Source organism: Meriones unguiculatus, chromosome 9 (assembly GCF_030254825.1).
Source record: "Meriones unguiculatus strain TT.TT164.6M chromosome 9, Bangor_MerUng_6.1, whole genome shotgun sequence".
Classification (NCBI taxonomy): Eukaryota; Metazoa; Chordata; class Mammalia; order Rodentia; family Muridae; genus Meriones; species Meriones unguiculatus.
The window spans coordinates 72,005,178-72,023,314 of record NC_083357.1 but is presented as its reverse complement, the minus strand read 5'-3'; the positions used below and the strand labels follow the sequence as shown (position 1 = coordinate 72,023,314).

The 18,137-nt window shown below is 45.4% G+C and overlaps 1 protein-coding gene across 1 annotated transcript in view; it reads right to left on the bottom strand.

Moving 5' to 3' along the window:
• Nucleotides 1-18,137, bottom strand: part of Siah3 (siah E3 ubiquitin protein ligase family member 3) — a 66,250-nt gene that overhangs the window by 4,608 nt on the left and 43,505 nt on the right. The window lies entirely within an intron of this gene.

The following is an 18,137-nucleotide window of genomic DNA, read 5'->3' as shown; positions in this document are numbered from 1 at the left end:
TCGGGACATCTGCTGTGAGACTGTCTCCTGGAAAAGATAGAGAAAGGACAAGATTTTCCAACAACACGGCTGCCTAAACAAGACCCAGAGAAGCACAACACCAGTAGACATGCTAATATGGATTGGGAAATCCTATAGGGCCTCACCCCTAGATAAAGCAATACAGGCAACTGAGGAATGTTGGTGGGGTGCCGGGAGAACTGGTCTTCCCCAGAGGTGAGCCCAGTAATCAGTTATATAATACCGAGTGGTCAGTCCTGAAATTGCGTACATAACAAACAGTAAATGGATATCCAGAAGGTCATGGTTACATATTTAAACGCTGGTATAGATAGACGTAACAGTAACAATTAAAGAAAATCGGGCCGTGAATTTGAGAGGGAGCAAGGAGAGGCAGGTGAGTTTGGGAGGAGGAAAGGGAAGGGGAGAAATGGCGTAATTATGTCTTAATTAAAAGATGTTGGAGTAATAATATAAATGAGAGGAGTAGGGTGAGATGGCTTAATGGCTCAGAGATGGCTCTCTTGCCCCCACGCCCAATAACCTGAGTCCTAGCCATAGGACCCACATGGTAGGAGGAGGGAACAAATTTCCTCAGGCTGTCCTCTGACCTCCAACTCAACTCCAACTATGACTCGGGGTATGTACACACACACACACACACACACACACACACACACAATGTGCGTGTGTAAGAACAATTTAAAAACTGAGGTGGAGAGATAGATAGCTCCATAGGTAAAACGCTGGGCCTGAGTTTGACTCTTCAGAACCCATATTAAAATAAAACCAAAACCATCAAACTGGGTTTAGTAACACACACTGGCAGTCCCAACGCTGAGACGGTGGGGACAGGCATTTCCCTGGGCTCCCTGGCCAGTGACTAACCAATTTACCTGGTGAGTTCCAGGCCAATGAGAGAACCCACCTAAGAAAAAGAGAAAAGAAAGAAATGGCGGGTTGTGTCTGAGGAACGACACTGACAGTTGTCCTTTGGTTTTCACATGTGCGCATACACTATACAGAAAATACATCTATGCACACACGAACATATACCCACACATACGTACATACTAAGAAACGTGGAGCACCTTGGGTGCCTGGGGGAAGGTGGAATTGAGATTCTGAAGACTCAGACCATAGAAATTCAATACTTGTGTCTTTCTGATAGGTAATGTCCCTTTCAAGTGGCATTCACTAGGATGGCCATCAAGCATAAGGAATGCTACTCCCCTGCCTCGTCCTCTTTTATGCTTTCTTGATGTTTGCTGTTGATTTTTATGTAGACAGTGGTGATCTGTAGATGTTTTTTCCTTTTGGATCATGCTTACTATTTATAGAAAAGAAAAAGACTTGCTGCAAAACCACTTGTCTTTCCACTCTCCCTGGGGTCATGCTTGTTGCATACTCTTCTGCATCCTTAGTCAGCCTGTGGGATACAGAGTGTTTGTGTGCACTCACGGTCCCCAGGGAGGGAACACCACCTGAAACCCCAACTCCGCCCTGCCAGACGCGTTTCTACCCTATCTGCGGCTCTCCACTCTGTAGCCTGCTCATCTCCAGGCAGCTTCCATCATGCAATCTCTCACTTCCTCTTCCTCATGGCAATGCGTCCATAAATGCTCTCAACACCAGACCCATGGCAGCCATTCCATAAACACTTATTCGGTACTTGCCACGGGCAGACACTGTAGACACTGTACTGCTAGCCGTACAGACACGAGCTGGTTCTAATGAACTGCAACTTTGACAAGGATCCTCCCTGTGACGTGAGAACTGCGATTCGTATTTCTCATCGGAAGAAATGGAGCTTTAATAGTAAGGAATATGCCTGAGGGTACAGAACTGGCACGGTCGCCTGGGGTTCATTTTTACATCTTCTGATGCTGGACCCAAAAGCACGTATCCGTGCCCACTTACCCACACCTTCCAGGCTCTGGTTCTTGTCTCAACTGGTTTGTGGGATTTGACCCATGGTCGTATTCCGTAGTGGGCCAGGCATGAGGCCTTCATCTGGAGCCCTTTCCTAGGCTACCCTCATGAGAGAAAAGTCCCTTTTAAGTTGCTTTGAGCACCTGTTCCTTCAGCTTGCTCCAGCTCACTCAGTTCAGGGGACAGGGTGAGAGTGTCTTTCACACTGGCCACCGTGGCTTTCGGAGGAACCGTCAGCTCACCGTGTCTAACGACAAAGCCTGCCTGGCTTCCCTTTCTTTAGGACATGTACATACACACGGGCACACATGGGCACACGCATGCAGATGCCTAGGCAATAACGCACATATGTACACAAGACAGGGAGATGGCCTCCTGGCAGTGGCCATCACTGACAGGCAGGTTGCTGTCAGAGAGCTCTGCTTTCAAGTTGTAAATTCCAGCAGCCAACGTCTATACTCTGGAGGAACTGAGCTCTGAGGGGCACTTCCTGTAGCTCTTGCATGATAAGCTTCCGATGGTCTACTGTTACTTATTCTATAAACCATGCCAAGGGGAACAGTTGTCTTTAGCAGCAAAGCAACGGAGGAATCCTGCAAGGGACGGGCTTGTTTTACCCTTCAGCATTCAGATAGGGAAGGGAATAATTAACTAATAATGTAACCTCTGCTAAGTGCTAGGGACTGTGGAAGGTAGATATTTTTTTAGGCGAATATTTCATCTACTTATTTTTCCACAGTAGAAAACAATTTCCTTCATGAAGGCCTGGCAGGTGACCCACTCTTCTTCTGCGCTCTGGGCTTTCGGACACTCGTGAAAAACCCTACAAGCTGTCTCGTACAAGACAACTCAGACTCTGAGAAGTCCGTTACCCCTCCTGGATTTTTCCAGCCACTGTAGCAAGGAACATAACGGCTGTGTCTATGGAGAAAATGAGTCACTTGTCCAAGGTCGCAAAGCTCATAGGACTGAGGCTGGGGGTAGAAGTGAAAGAACTGGGACATGGTGGGCTAGTCACAGGCTGAGTACGAGGAAGCACCTGTTGGCTTTTCTACGTGTTGGTCCAATAGCATTGATTAAGCCAATTTTCTTTTTGAGAAAATATTTCCCTCAAAGGATTGTCAGGAAATCACATGGAATGATGCCTGCAAAATGGATAAAAATGAGGTTGAGTGAAAACAAAACAAAACAACAAAAGCAAAAACAATGGGGTGATTCATGTCTGTAATCCCAGCACTTGGGAGGTGGAGGTAAGAAGAGCAAGAGTTCAAGGTCATCCTCAACCAGAGAGAGAGTTCCAGGCCAGCTTGGGCTATGTGAGACTTTGACTCAAAAAAAAGAAAAATTGGCAAGCCAGCAAAATAAACAAATAAACGTCACCCTCGCCTACTTGACCTCCCCTCCCCCACCAAACTCTGTTCACTGTTATATCACCATTTAGATAGGGTTTAGAGTGAAGACTTTGGCAACCTTGAATCTTGGCTGGCGCTTGCTGCTCTGTCTTGATGGGTTGACTTTCACACTGGGCAGCAATTTGGTCGAACACAGGCCACTGTAAAATCCCAGAGGCCTCAGTCTTGCTTTTGGCCTGGGCCTTCTGTTCCAGTGCTGGCCCAGTGCTGGCCCAGGATAGCAGAGTGACCTGTGAGTCCCTTCTCTGAGCATATGCCTTTCCCCAGTCCATGTCCTATTGTTTCCATTATGATCTGTGCAGCTGGTGGCAGATACAAATGTAGCACATTTGTCTTCTATTAGCTATTATAATGTAAAGATGTCTTAAAGCAGTGGTTCTCATCCTTCCTAATGCTGTGACCCTTTAATATAGTTTTACATGCTGTGGTAACCCCGAACCAATAACATTATTTTTGTGGTTACTCTGCAACTGTAAATTCGCTACTGTTATTAATTGTGATGCAAATATCTGTGTTCTTCAGTGGTCTTAGAGGACCCCTGTGAAAGGGTCCTTTGACCCCCTAAAAGGGTTGACATCCCTGGGTTGAGAATCATTGCTTTAAAGTATCTGGGAGGAGGTTCCTGGGTTATATGAAAATACAAGACTATTTTATACGAGGGATTTGAGCTTCCAAGGATGCTCCCTGTAGTATCCACAGGGAGCGGCATTTGGAAACCAAGCCCCACGGGTACTAAAAGAGGCCCACATGGCAATGGCCTCTGGAAGTTAACACTGGAGTGAGGAGCTGTTCTAGCTGGTGCAAGATGACATTACACTGAGTGAAGAGAAAAGGAGGCTTTTCTAGCAAGAACGAAAGGTTTCCCAGCAAGAACAGAAGGATTTGAGAAGCCAGAAAGAACACAGGGTGCATTAGAAGAAGTTTTGGGAACTTTCCTAGAAGCCGAGCAACATGGTACAGACGGCGAATAATGGGGTCATATGGCCACGGTCTTGTAAGCCAATCTTACAGCTGAAAGGACCTCCATGCCCAGAGGGGAGTAGCGGGAGGCTCTGGAGACCCAGTCGCTAGCTTTAGGGAACTCCTGTTGGTAGCACTGGCCTTTCTAAGGCGAGCGGCACAGCCTTCTCCAAACCGGCATTCAGAACGGGGCCAGCTGATGGTCCCTGTGACCGGTCCCAAGTGATGGCCCTTCTGCCTACTTTCTGGTTGCTCCCTTTCGGTTTCATCTTCCACTGTCACTAGCCATTTTTGTTTTGTAATTGAGTTGGTGTCACATGGTATACAGGGGCGAATTTGGAGGAGACTGAAGCGAATGCCTATGCAAATAGAGTGGGGCATTATGAACTCCCGGAGACCTGTGCGCTGTCTGCACTCGGAGGAAGAACTAAAAATAGATGCAGCCTTAATTCTTCGTTTCTCCCAGTTCCTTCTTTTGATGCAAAATAAGTTTCATTTAAATGATCCTGGGTGAGGGAGGTCAGGGGGCTGCTGGCAGGGAGAAGGGACTCATTTAATTGGCAAAATGCTAATCATTTTTGGAAAATGAATTCTAATCTTCCCATCTAATACAGTGGAAGTGTGAGTAATTACTTTCCTTCACTAAACTGTTAATGCAACATTAGTGATTACACTAATTAAAACTAATGAACTCTTAGCACTGATAAACCCTCAGTCAGTCAGCAGATGCCATCTTTCCATTGGCTGTGTTTAACTTCCCATTTGGAAGAGAGGTTTTGAATTAACCTTTAGAATAATGCACAAAATTGGGTTTAGAAATGTTAGGCGTTATAGACTGGGTATAATTCTATCCCTAACCATTAGTGAGGCTATTTCCACCAAGGGTGTAATTGAATTTTAAAACACATTTCTTAATTCGATCAGCCACACTCCTATGGTTGGTAATGGCTGTCCTTCTGAATCCCGGCTTCAGGAGGGGAAACCTGTCCTTGGAATTATCCTTCGCCCAGCTTCTGCTCCCTGTGGTCAGAAGGCTCACTCAGAGGGTTGTTTTTTTTTTTTTTTCTTTCCACTTACCTCCAGCAAATGGGCCATGCTATTTGAACAACAACAACAAAAAGATTCCTCACCCAGCTTTGAAGATGCTCTGACGTTTGTTCATGCTAGTTACCTGAGGGTTGAATCCTGGGAGAAGGGACAGATGCGATATTGCCGAGGCCTTTTATTCAAGAGTGGGAGAACAAACAGGTCGCATGGCATAACGTTAGCCTCGAGGATTAGAGAACGGGTCTAACGTCAGGGCCTGATCGCCAGTTAACAGTCAGGTCAGCCAAACAGTGAGAATAAACATGAGCCGGTGTTTTAGTGTCTAAACATTTTGTTTCCAGGAAGGGTAGTCACGAGAGAGAAAACCAAATGTTGTTCATTTGGTTTTCCTGCCTCTCCACACCTTTTACCCAAAACTTGCAGTGACTGTGAACATCGCAAGGAGGGACCTGGAACGCTTCACAAAGGGTTGTTAATAAGCGAGCTAAGAGAGAGGAGTCAGTGAGGCTGCATCACTGGAACAGGGCATCCCGATGTAGCGCAGGCTTCCCCACTGCCTCCCCGACCCCATCCCTGCTTCCTCAGGTTCAGGGCTCAGCTGAATTTCAGGGCACAGCTGGGTGACATGTTCCCGTGGGATGGACGATCACGTCTGAATTCTTCTTTAAAATACTTTTGCATAGTTTACGGGATCTGAAGGCATACATTTTAACACCATGCTTCCGGGGGCTGTCAATGCCTGGTTCAGGAATTCACACCTCAGCATGATCACCTAACATTTTATTGGAGAAGACCATGCACCAGAGATAATGAGTACAATCGCCTCAATTGGTATCCGTAGTTCTGATTCACACCAGATGCTGCTAATTAACACTTATGCATGGGTTCTCATTGGGGAAATTAGTGGCTTGTCAATCAGTGTAACAGATGCTAAGAATGGACTCTCTGTGCTGTGTGAGATTCAGTTAAGAGAAGTTGGATGAATTCTTCATTTGGCGAATAGGTCTTCAAAGCTCCTTCTCTAAATACTTAGTACCCAGCCTTCGAGATGGGACTTTCAGTAACTGGATACCATTCTTTAAGAATTCAGATTTGACTTCATTGTGTGCTGGAATTCCAGCCCTTGGAAGGCAGAGGCAAGAGGATCATCATGAGTCTGGGGACAGCCTGGGCTATGGTGTGAAACCTTGTCTCAAGACAATTGTCAAGATGCTTTCTAAATACTCATATTTATAACCCATAAATTTATACTGTGGTCAGCCTCAGCCAGAGAAGCTTCTTGGGGCAGGGAGTGGAGTTAATGCAGAGAATCATTAACATGTCAGAGTGCCAAGAGTAAGTGATGGTGGAATGTTTTGCCCTGAATGGGACATCTGTATTTCTCCCTCCAAGGCTCAGGGAACGTCGCTGAAGATGCGATAGGAAAAAAATGTTAAGAGTCAGAGGATGGGAAGATGGGCAGAAATACATCTTTTGGACATGACGTGGTCACTGCACTCACAAACTCACCGAAGCTGTGGACTTGTACAAGACTGGTCCAGCTAACACTTCATCATGGGTGGGAGGAGGGCTCATTAGGCCCTACCCCTCACAGGGAAAGCTATGGGTAGTTAATGGTTGCTGGGGAAAAGGTGTCACTTTCTTCAGTGGTGTAGCCACTGAGCAGTAGCTCTTGTGCCAGAAAAAAAAAAAACAAAAAAACCACCCATGCTCATGCCGGCAACTCTAACTGAATGAGTGGATCACGTGCAAAAGGATTACAAGAGAGTAAAAGGGAGCTCGTTGGGAAGAAGGTTTCAGAGGGAGCGGGATGAGAAAGGGCAATGAACATGACTGAAACTCACTATATACAGGCAGGACATTGTCCAAGACTTAAAAAGTGGGGGGGGGGCAACCCTCCAACACAGACAAAAAGAACCATTCCCAAATGCAGTTTCTTTTCTAGTGACTAAAATCCCTGAAGTTGGGATTGAGACTGTCGAGGCAGGATCTATCTATGACATCAGTTTACTCAGGAAGCGATAAGGGGGAAACGGGATGCTACTGCCAACAGAAGTAAACAACTTTGATGGACAAATCTATTTTAAACCAGAGCCCATGAGTGACAAGGAACACAAGGGCTCTAAAGAGACGGCCACACAGACAATGGTCTGTGGCCTCAAAGCCTCCGAGGCTGGTTCTCTTATAAATGAGATCCCTGTTGATGTAAGGGATGAGACAGGAAACAGGGATGGCCTTCTGAAAACAATAACAAAATGCATCCTGGAGTTTCTAGCCTGAGAGCACAGGTCTCTCCTTTAGAGTCTAGGTCCACTTTTTTGCCTGGACAGAATTAGTTGGTTTCATGTTTTTTTTTCTCTTCTCATTAGAATTACTGTTGATGTGAGGGCAGTGCCCGACACACACAGGTGCTTGGCACGCATTTGCAGCACAGATGTACTAGTGATCACCTCCTTTAGGACAACCACACTGGCTCAGTCCCTTACCACACTCAGCTGTATCAGCCATGGCCCCACCCCGATGCCCGTTGAGGCAATCAGCTCCGGGTAGGGATACTGCCTCGCCCCCTGACCTGCGATGTGGTCAGAAGGCAGCTGAGCATCAGACAACTTCTTTATCCAACCTGCACCAAAAGTCACTAGCTGGTGGCCTCTCCTCAGTTGGGCTGGAGTCACTGATGACAGGGATATTTAGTTTGCCCAGTACCACGTCCTATGGTGGGCATGAGCAGCACTTTGCAGCTCATTCTCAATGAGTGCACACTATTGGAATGAAAGAATGAGCACACATCTCATCAACTGAATCCTCTTCTTGCCCATATGCTCTGGTGGCTCTGTCCTCTGCCCTGGAGAAATGTGTGTGTGTGTGTGTGATCCCATGAGAATTCACAGTTGTGAGCTCATCGTAATGGAGTCCTGGAAACTTCTCACCCTGAACCCGACAGGTATGGGACACAAAAGCTGCATTCAAGCTTGACGAGTAGGCAGGCTCAGACCCATTTCTAGCTTTCAGGGTGGGAAGTGAAGGGGAAGCCTCAAAGAAGAAACTTCACATGCCACAGAGACATTTATTTTGCTTTTACTACTTTTGAGCATTTATTGGGATACATCAATTATTTGCTTTTCAATTTTAAGGGGCAAATGGATTGGGAAGTGCAGTCTGGTAGATTAATATAGGAAATTTGTCCATCCCCTGGGTAGTAGATCTAAACTGATTTTCTCTCCTGCACGTTTACAGGACCATTAACCTAACAAATGGGCGAAGAGCCCCACAATTCCTTATCTCTTATCCATCGCAGAAAAAGCTTCAGCACAAGCAAAGATGGTTGTTGATTTCTAAGTCTATCCCACCAGAAGATGAGTAGCTATAGTGGTTTGAATAAGAATGGTCCCATAGGCTCACAGATTTGAATGCTTAGTTGCCAGGGAGTGGCACTATTCCAAAGGATTAGAAGGATTAAGAGGTGTGGCCTTGTTGGAGGAAGTGTTTCACTAGAAGTCGGCTTTGAGATTTCAAAAGCCATGTTAAGTCCAGAGTCTGTCTGTCTGTCCCTTCCTCTCCCTCTCTCTCTTTGCCTGCAGTTCAGGATGGGACTCTCAACTATCTCTCCAGCACCATACCCGCCTGCCTACATGCTGTCATGCTCTCCACCATGATAGATTAAACCTCTGAAGCTGCTATCAAACCCCAAACTAAATGTTTCCTGTCGTTAGAGTTGCTTTGGTAACGGTGTCTCTTCACAGCAGTAGAACTGTGACTAAGACAGAAGCTAATGTGTTGTGTCCACCCAGATCCCTACAACACACCATATTCCATCCATATTTCCATACTCCATCCAGATAACTAGAGTGCTGGAATTCCTTCCTAATGGCTGAGTTAAGTCCCTGCAGTCTGTGCCATTCAGGCACAGAAGAGCTGAGCTCAAAGAATGTCAAATCCTTGAGCTCAAAGAGTGTCCAGTGAGTGGGTATTTAGGGGCAAGTGAGAAGAATTTGGATGTGTGAGCTGTCCACTTGGCTTTATGTGAGGTTTCTCACAGTGTGGGTTGAGCCCAGTATAAAGGAAAGAGGGACTGTAGTTTGGAACTGTGCACATAGTTTATTATGAAGGTATTAATTATTCAGTTAGAAAAATGAAACATATTTGTAGAGTCTATATCTGGAGTTTTTACTTTAAAGTATTTTAGGTGTGTGTGTGTGTGTGTGTGTGTGTGTGTGTGTGTGTGTGTGTATGCTTTCACTTGTAATTTTGCCATGAGCTCTGCAGGTGTTCTGGGCAGACCTAACTTCAGTCAGAGCACATAGTTAGAAGAAAGCTGCTTTCCCTCCATTTATCTCTGGCTCTGATTTTTGTCTGTGAGCCGTGGAGCATGCTAATGAGTCTTGTAGATGAAAGGATTTTTCTTAGAAGCAACTTTTTACAGACTTGAACTTTTATATTGCAGCTCCTGAGTGAGTGGAAGCTAGGCCTACCCGAGCAGTTTAAAGGTTAAAATTTAATTACCAGGAACCCCATTAGCTAGAAGCATTCCTGTAGCAGACGACTGAGGGAGGTGGGAGAGCAAGCTCAGCAGATCTGGACCCCCCCCTGGACTGTGGGCAGTAGTGTTGATCCATTAACCTCAGAGGCGGCTACGGCTGCCTGAATGCTCTTATTACAGAGAGAAGGCCGGCTTCTAGAAACTGATACATATGCAAGTCCAAGCATGGGGGGCAGGTATGCTTACACAATTCTGAGTGGTCAGAAGTGTGTCCTGGGTGGCATGAGACAATATAATGGCCTGGTTGTGCCAAGGCCAGGAATGCTTGTTTCTCGGTTCTTCAAAGACATCATGACCTAGCCAGGCATGGCAGTGCATGCCTGTAACCCCAGTGCTCAGGAGGCAGAGGTGGGTGAAGCTCTGAGTTCAAGGCCAGCCTGGTCTACAGAGTGAGTTCCAGGACAGCCAAGGCTACATGGAGAAAATCTCTGTCTCTAGGAGGGAAAAAAAAAATGACATCATGACCCAGAACTCTAAAAATTCAGCTTGTTCCAAGTCTCCAGCCTTCCCACCCTCTGCAGAGCACCCTTGAGTCAGCTACATTATATCCACCTACAAAGGTTCCCTTGCTCTAGATGGGTCAAGTCTGTCTGTTGCATGTTCCTTATAATACATAATGTATTTCTTTATCCAGCATCTTTCTTGACTGAGGGAAACGCGAAGGTTTCTTCTGCCTGCCTGGGATCTCTGCACAGAATTCTGATTTCTTACCTTAGTATTTGACTCTTGCCGGAATAAGTGAAACTGGAGAGCACTCTCAGAAGACATGGTGTCTACACCCTAGCATGGATGTAGCCCAAAGGCCCTTCCTGGATGCTTGTCACTCCATGGCCCATGCTAGCAACCAGAAAGCTGGAGCCAAGGGTCATGCTCTCTCTGTCTCTGTCTCTGTTTCTCTCTGTTTCTGTCTCTCTCTGTCTCTGTTTCTGTCTCTGTCTCTGTCTCTCTCTCTCTCTCTCTCACACACACACCCTGACATTAAGTTCAAATAACCACATTAGGCTTTCATAAAAATTTATCCTTAAAATGGGATATATGCTACTTTAGCAAGAGTAGATGGAAATTCAGGGATGTAGAATAGAAAGAAAATTGATTTTTGAAGTCACACTAATATGGGTATGAATCCTGAACTCTTTAATTAACCTCTTCATGCTTCAGTCTCCCAGTTTATAAAGTAGGAATTATAAGATCTCACAGAGGGTGGGTAAGGACTGAATGAGATTCAGAGAATGTTGCATACTGCTAGAGTCCAGAGTGAGAAAGCCTTAGGTGATAGCTATAATCACCACCATCAGCAGCAAACAGCTGGTTGACTGGGGCACAAGATAAAGACATGCCCTTTACATAATTTCTAGAATCATGCCTAAAGTAGATGAGATCATAAATCATGAGTGCCCTTCTAAATGTTCTTTAGAGACTCTTAATAATTTCAGTTGGAATTAATATTTTCATTGGCAAAAGCCTTTCACTGAGTATTGCCACCTAGCCACTAGAGAGTAAATTCTGACTACAATGCCCAGAGGAAGCCTAGCTGAGTACCTGGAATGTAACTGGTATTCACAGATGATTGCCACAGCCACCACCACCATTGTATCGGCAACATCTTCATCCTCATCACCACCACCAGCACCATCATCATTATTACCACCATCACCATCATTATTATTACCACCACCACCATCATTGTCATCATTATCATTGTCAAGCATTTGGTTAGAACAATGCTGCTTTGTGAGTTTAGGTGATCCTATGTACCATTATTAGTCATCCTCCCATAACTCTCTTCAGCAACTTCTTTCTTCCCCGAGTGTCTCTCCTTCAGAAGGAAGTAGGGGGGGAGTGAGAGAGATGTATGTGGCTGTTGTCTCTAGGTCTCTGATAAATGGGACAGTCTCTTAGGAGTAAGAATTTAGGAAGTCTGCCTTCCACCTTTCCATTTGTTTGGCTCACCTGTTGGGGGTTGTATTTGGTTGCCTCTGTTGTTAATAGCAATCTGGGGATGGGAAGGAGGATATGAAAGTCATACCTGAGTCAGAACAATGGATACCAAGAGCCCTGTGGGTCAGTCCTAGAGAGCCGCAGGACCTGGGCAGTTGAAGATTGGTGCTAAAGAAATTCACAGTCCTGCTTTGTGAGAGTGTGGAACTTGTCCTGTGTCCTGGAGCCAGAAAGCTCTTTCCTGAGACTAGAGTAAAGGGCTCAGCTCTGACACCAGGAAATAAATAAATACCTCATTGAATACGTGTCTCCCTTCACCCCAACCTGAGAACTACTGCAGCCTTCAACAGCTACTGATATAGCACCAAGTATTCTCATAAGTGAGGTGGGGCAGGTGTTTTATTAAGTCTAGATCTTTGCCAGATGTTAGGTGCATATTTAATAAAAATCAGGCTTCGGGGAGGTATGAAAGGAGAAGGGAAAATTGCTGCCCTCTGGGCTTGGGAGCTTAGCCATCCAGCCAAGTCCCAAATAATTCATTCATCCACTGCTCTTCTTTGAGTTATTACAGTTGCGAGATGTCTCTAAGGAGCAAGTTTATTAGTGTTCTAGGATAATTAGTTGGTGCTACTTCAAGGCAATTCGAATTGTCCCCATGTAGGTATTTCTTCTCAGAATTCACCATGGCTCCATTTCTACCACGGCCTATTTTTTTTTTTTCACTTCTCCCCAGGGGAGCGCGCTCACTTTCTATGCAGTTCCTAGACTCTCCAACACGCCTGGTCTCTTAATCAGAGATTAAATTTTCAGGCTCTAGTTCAGCCTTCTCTGGTATAAAGTTCTTGTCTTGTATAATGCCTCACACCTGGGTTCCCTGTGGCCACCCAGGAGAGTTGGCTTGCTTCCTCTCTCTCCTTTCCATGTGGATCAGTGGAGTGGAGGGCAGATCTAGACAGAGCTCAGCCCAGCCCAGAGCTCACATGTGTATAAATCATGTGTAGCATCCCTAACTGTTTCACAAGCACCAGGGTGCCCCTTTCACAATGCTGAGTGGACTAGATCCACCGTCCTCAACTCTGTGCAGTGCACACCCAAATCACCTATGTAACTTGTGAAAATACTAACTTGTCCTCAGAGGGTATGGGCCAGCTCCCAGGGGTAAGCTAGAGCTTCTGATCACTGTACCTTGAAGAGTGAGACATTTACTCACTCTCCTTTGGCCACTTGCATCAGACCCTTCCCCACGTCACGAAAGTACCCAGTGTCTCTGGAGGAATCAAGGAGAAGGTTCTAAATGACCCCAGCCATCACCCTCTGGGTTTTTGATTCTTTTCCAACCAGGCTCCATTGTCATCTTTACAGTGGAGGTAATGAGGCTGTACTCTGAGTTGGATTGCTGCTTGATTTAGTAATCAAGCACAGCCCTGCAGACAGCTGTTAAAGCAGGAATTCACGGAGGGATTTGGAAAGCAGAGCCTTGAGGGAATTCTTATCCACAGAATGGGAAGTTGCTTAATCTTCTTTCTATTCTATTAAATATACAGTATTTAAATTCATCTGTTAGTAAGGAACTTAGCTTTAATTAGTAAATTATCCATTTGTATAGCTGCCTATAATTTTCCATTTGGCTTAGTGGGGTTTTTATGTGCAGAGTTCCAAAGCAGCTTCTCTCTCTCTCTCTCTCTCTCTCTCTCTCTCTCAGTTTTAAGTAATAAGACATAAAAAATTTTCTTTTCTCTGGGGCCTACTGTTTTTCATACCTCTCTATATAAGAAATCCATCCATCCATCCATCCATCCATCCATCCATCTATCCATCAATCCCTCTGTCCATCCCTGTGCATTTTATGCTGAAGTTTGTGAGGTACTAGGGAAAAGATGGTGAACAAAGCAAGTGTGAGCCCTCTCCTCTGAGAGGTCACTTTTCTCAAAGGGAAGGACAATATTTCACCTGTAGGAAAAAGGTCAGAGGGTATCTTGGTCAGTTTCTATTGCTGGGAAGAGTCATCACTACCACAGCAACTCTTACAAAACAAAACATTTAATTAGGGCTGGCTTATAGTTTAGAGGTTTAGTCCATTATTGTCTTGGTGGGAAGAATGGTGGCATGCAGGTAGATATGGAGTTGGAGAAGGAGCTGAGAGTTTTGTATCTGAATCAGTAGGAAGAGAGAGTGACCCTTGGCGTGGCTTGAGCATTGGAAACCTCAAAACTCCATCCCCCAGTGACAACAAGGCCTTCTGCAACCCCTACTCCAACAAAGCCACACCTACTCCAATACTGCCATTTTTTTAATGACACTATGGAGGCCATTTTCATTCAAACCATCACCAAAGTGATTGCTGGTTTTAAGGTTAACTTGCCACAAGTGAGAATGACCTGAGTAGGGAGCCTTAGACAAGAACTCGACTGTTTAAATCTATGTGGCAAGACTCTTCCCCAATATAGGCAGCACCTTCTGGCAGCAGCTCAAATATGAAAGGGTCTGGCCAAAGGAAGATTCTTTGTCTCTTGCAGGCTTGGCCTATCCTCTTGAGGTTGAGCTGTTGAGTTGATTTACCCCATCGCTACTGTTTCATGCCAGTGTTTCTAGGCTTTCACTGTTGACTGAGACCAGCAGCTGTCCAGGAGCTCTCCAGGGTTTTGGCACCAGATTGGGACTGAAGAGGTGGGCCCAGCCTTGTGGTTTGAGCAACTATGGGATTGTTGGCCAATCCAGTGTGGGGCCATTATTGTCAGAATACTCTCACTGGTGATGCACCAGCCTTCAGGACAGCACATACTGATAAGGAAGGGGACAGGGACTCTGTGAAAAAGACAGAGTGGACATGTGGGTCCTGTTCCTCCTCTGCTTCCATGGTCAAGGGAAAACCCCCTTCTCTTTCAAACCTCAGTTTCTATGACTGCATAGGACATACAATACTTATGCCTCTCTTGAGAAGTATGAGAAATGACGCTTTAAAGACAAAAATCCACTTGTGAAGGAAGTCGTAGGTGAATGGAGCCCATGGAAGACTGTGTCTGAATCACATAATGCCCTAAAGTGGAGAAGGTTGAATCTGTCTGCATGGGGACACTTCCTGTCACTCCTTATGCTGCCGCCACACTCATCCCCATGTAGATGGTTTGCAGCTCATATTGCATTCCATTTCAAGATGAGCTTTTCTTCCTATCCTGCTTAGCTCATTCGTTGGCAGAAGAGCTAGGGTCCTGGATCTAATCCTAATGTCAAGGAAAGAGCAACCATAAAGAGGAGGAGGATAAATCTTCTGCTCAGAAAGGATGTGTGTAACATTCCAAAGTCAAGCCCTGGTGAGTCTTTCCTCCTCTGGATGGGTCATATCAACAGTCTCTTTTCTACCTCAGGTATCGGGCTCATGGGAATTGTTTTTATGTTGCTGTTTTCTGATTAAGAATAACATTTTCCCATTGCAAAAATTTTAGAAGGTTCTACATTGTACAAAGACAAGACTAGCATCCTCTCACAATAATACTCATCCCAATAGGAGTCTGTTAACATTTTCCTAGACATCCCTCCTGCCATGTCTTTTAACACAGATGCCTAGATATTGCAAATATTGCCTTACAAGTAACTTTCCCAGTTTGATGGTCATGAAATAATATGTGTCAAAAATGCAAATAAAAAGTGCCATTTTAGGAGCTCCCTTGGTCTTGGAGAACCCAAGGAGAACTCACACGGATGGGATATAATTGGCTTTTTTTTGTACCTTGCTGAGCAATATGGGATTGCTCCATGCAGTCCATCATTTATTTGTTCATTCATTAGGCAAACCACCTACATATTAAGGATTAAAAAGAGAGTAGGGATTTTTCACTCAGATCCTCAAAGAAGACAATGTCTTGTCCCAGAGTCGCTGAGGGAATCTCTATTCGTCTCAATGTCACTGACCTCTCTAGCTCCGGCCTCTCTTACCCACATGGTTCCCAAAGTTGCTGGCTTTGTCGTTGGAAACAGTGAGGCTTTACATGTTGACCATCCCCCCACTTTCAGCCCTGTCTCATTTTGCCTCTGGGTTTAACAGTGGCATAAAACTAATTTATAGCTCTTGCCAGTAAGAACACAAATTTTCATCTTCGCCTGTCAGGCGGGAGGAAGCTCTTGTTCAAATGAGTAATTGTTGACCCGTGCTACTTATTAGAGACTGCACTGGGGTCATCCACCCCATTTGTTGTTTTAGCACAAGAAATTAAGCAAGGGCTGTCTTTGTGGGTGACCTCTCCTGGGGCTGTGTCCACAGCAGACAGAGAGATGAAGCCTCCCTTTTACTGCCATCCCTCGAAAAGGGCGGACCTCCAGGGTTCCCCCAAGAACCCTGAGGAAAATGACTGTGAACCTAAAGGCAGGCGTGATTCCTTTATGTCGGTGGAGCACCTAGAATATTCTAGAAGTGTTGAGTGGAACATGCTTACAGAAATCACTACTTTAGCCTTCAGAAGCTCACCAATGCCCGGCACACAGGCAGCCATGTATTGATTTCCTGCCAGATGCATGGCATGGAACAGGGGATGTTCTCTTCAGAATCGAATGGCTTGAAGTTCAGGGAAGGCTTGTGTAACAGCTGACAGACTCACAGATAATAGGCGAGTCTGGGTTGTGGACAAGGAGCAAGCTTCAAAGGATGGTGTCTTAGTCAGGGTTTCTGCTGCTGTGAAGAGACACCATGGCCACGGCGACTCTTGTAAAGGAAAACATTTAATTGGGGCTGGCTTACTGGGTTCAGAGGTTTGGCCCATTTTCATCACGGCTGGCAGAATGGCGGCATGCAGGCAGACATGGTGCTAGAGAGGTAGCTAAGAGTTCTACATCTGGATGCGCAGGCAGGAGGAAGGAAAAGAGGAGAGAGAAGAGGAGAGAGAGACTTGGCCTGGCTTGAGCTTCTGAAATAGCAAGATCACACCTACTCCAACAAGGTCAATGTCCTAATCCCTTCTAATAATGCCACTCTATGAGCCAATGTGGGCCAATTTCATCCACACCACATCTTGGGAACAGGGAGGACTTGGTCTTTTCAGGAACTGATCCCGGCAGAACACGTAGAAATGAGGCGGCATAAGGACGCTCCTTAGTTTACCATGTCATTACATCCTGAGAGTTTCGTCACAAGGCAGAAGGGTTGTGAATCTGAAGTGCGTTTCATATAGCTAACCCACTGAGCATTCTAGCATAGGCCTTCTTCTGATGGGGAGGGTCGTTTTGCATTACGGTCAGGGCTGACTGGGGGCTACAGCTTGCTGCTGCTCCCCAAGAGTATCCTATGCTGTAGCCAACCCAGAGAGACCACATTTACAACTCAGAGCACAAGCTCTACCCAAGGTGCATTGCTCTTGATGCATTAGTGAAGCTGGAAGGCTGTAAACTTGGGACCATCTGTACAGAGCACTTACAAAGGCAGAGGAGGGGGAGAAGAGGTCCTTTTCACACTTTTAGTTGGTCCCTACGCTGGCTATATGAGTGGACATACGTTCTTTTTTTTTTTTCTTTAAAAAAAAAGGATTTATTTATTTTACTTTATGCATATGGGTATTTTTCCAGTACACACTACGTACGCATATCATGTGCATGCCTGGTCCCATGGATCCCCTGGAACTGGAGTTACAGACAGCTGTGAGCTGCCATGTGGATGCTGGGAACTGAATCCGAAGAACAGCCAGTGCTCTTAACCACTGAGCCGTTTCTCCAGCCCTGACATGTGCCCTTCTAATGTTGGTGTCTAAAACTATAATGGAAATATATATATATACAGCCTTTCACAGAGCTGCATACATCCTCTTGCCGCCTCTCTAGTAAAGAACAATATCTTGAGACATTGTCTCAGCATTATACAGTGTTTTCATACCCGTGTCTCCTGTCATCTCTTAGGTAAGGTCGAAGGCATTGGTTACTATGGTGGTTAATTTTCATGTCAACTTGACCGGCTTTAGAATCACCATGGAAACATACCCCTGGATGTGTCTATGCTTGTATTTCTAAAAATAGACCCAAAGAACCAAAGAGGGATAACCTGCTCTGAATGTGAGTGACACCATCCCATGGACTAGGGTCTCTGAATAAAAAGGAGAAAACAAGTAGAATGCCAGCATCCGTCTCTTTCTGTTGCCTTCAATGTGGCTAAAATGCAGCCAACTGCTTCATTCCTGTGGCCATGACTTCCTCGCCACGATGGACTGAACTCTCAAACTGTGAGCCAAAATAAAGCCTTCCTTGGTTTTCTACATTGTTCTTGTCAAGTGTTCTGTGACATTGAGAAGTAAAGTTACTAATACATTTGCTCAGGGGATGGCTATTGC